This window comes from Ursus arctos, chromosome X (assembly GCF_023065955.2).
Source record: "Ursus arctos isolate Adak ecotype North America chromosome X, UrsArc2.0, whole genome shotgun sequence".
Lineage (NCBI taxonomy): Eukaryota > Metazoa > Chordata > Mammalia > Carnivora > Ursidae > Ursus > Ursus arctos.
The window spans coordinates 30,976,758-30,978,117 of record NC_079873.1 but is presented as its reverse complement, the minus strand read 5'-3'; the positions used below and the strand labels follow the sequence as shown (position 1 = coordinate 30,978,117).

The 1,360-nt window shown below is 40.1% G+C and overlaps 1 non-coding gene across 1 annotated transcript; it reads left to right on the top strand.

Annotated features, from left to right (window-relative positions):
* Positions 1–344: 344 nt before the first annotated feature.
* Positions 345–417, top strand: TRNAR-CCU (transfer RNA arginine (anticodon CCU)). Its single transcript has one exon. It is a non-coding gene; the product is annotated as a tRNA-Arg (tRNA).
* The last annotated feature ends 943 nt before the right edge of the window (positions 418–1,360 follow it).

Here is a 1,360-nt window from a genome sequence, read left to right as displayed (position 1 = left end):
TCTCCCAGTCTTCTTTGAAGGAAAAAGCAAATGTTTTCAACTAGTCAGCTCTATGTTAAATTTCACCTCTTCCACTTGTTATCTATGATCTGGGAAGGTAGCTTCAAGTTTCTTACAAAATTTTCTTATAAAAAAATTCTTATGAAATTCTTCATATATACAATAGAAAGGAGGGCAGTATCTGCTAGTTGCCTACCTAGGATCTATTCTCCATTCTTTACTAGGAGAACCATTACGTTGTTCAGGCAACATGTTCAGCCTAAATATTTGCTTCTCCAGGATCCCTTTGCCATGAGAGTTTCCCTTTTCACACAGTTCTGGTCAATAAGCTATAAGTAGTACGGGCCCCAGTGGCCTAATGGATAAGGCACTGGCCTCCTAAGCCAGGGATTGTGGGTTTGAGTCCCACCTGGGGTAAGTGCGCTTTTTTGGCTCTCCCCGCGTCTCACGCCCCCATGTCTAGACCGCATCAAAAAAAAAAAAAAAAAAAAAAAAAAAGCTATAAGTAGTAGTGTGCGGGGAAATATTTTACTTTTCTGAGATAGGTACCTCCCCTTGGCTTCATTACTCCTTGTTCCTGTCTATTAAATGGACAAGAGCCTGGCATAGATTAGCCATGTCATATTCATAAGGTAAGCAGAATGGGTAAAGAAGCCAATATAATGGGGGAGAGGACAAGAAAAGAATAAAATGAGTTGAGTTTTCTGTTACTTGGCAGTTGACAGAGTCTTTGACTGACAAAAATATCCATGTATTGTTATCAGAATTAGAGAATATAACACATGCAAACACATTGAGGAGTCTTTGGCACTTACTAAATTGCTTCCTTAATGTTGATTCCTCGTTATGCCCCTTTCCACTCTTAAATGCAGAACTGGACAGGAGCTGCTACCTCCTTCTTTTGTTTCACTCTTTTAAAATGAGGCTCTTTTGGGGCACCCGGGTGGCTCAGTCTGTTAAGTGTCTGCCTTAGGCTCAGGTCATGATCCCAGGGTCCTGGGATTGAGCCCCGAGTAGGGCTCCCTGCTCAGTGGGGAGTCTGCTTCTCCCTCTCCCTCTGCCCCTCACCCCCACTCATGCTCTATCTCTCTCAAATAAATAAAATCTTTAAAAATAAAATGAAGATATTTTTGGAAACTAAAAATAGCCACACATAGTATACCCTAGAGGGACTTGTGAAATGAAGCAGGGTGGTGTAATAAAAAGAGTACAGAATTCTGCATCAGAAAACTCTACATTTGAATCCCAGTTTACATGTGTAAAGTTGTGTGTTCTTGGGAATTTTAAACCCTTTATAAAATAATTTGTTAGGATAAATTTAGACTTACAGAAAAACTGCCAAGATTGTATACAGACCATA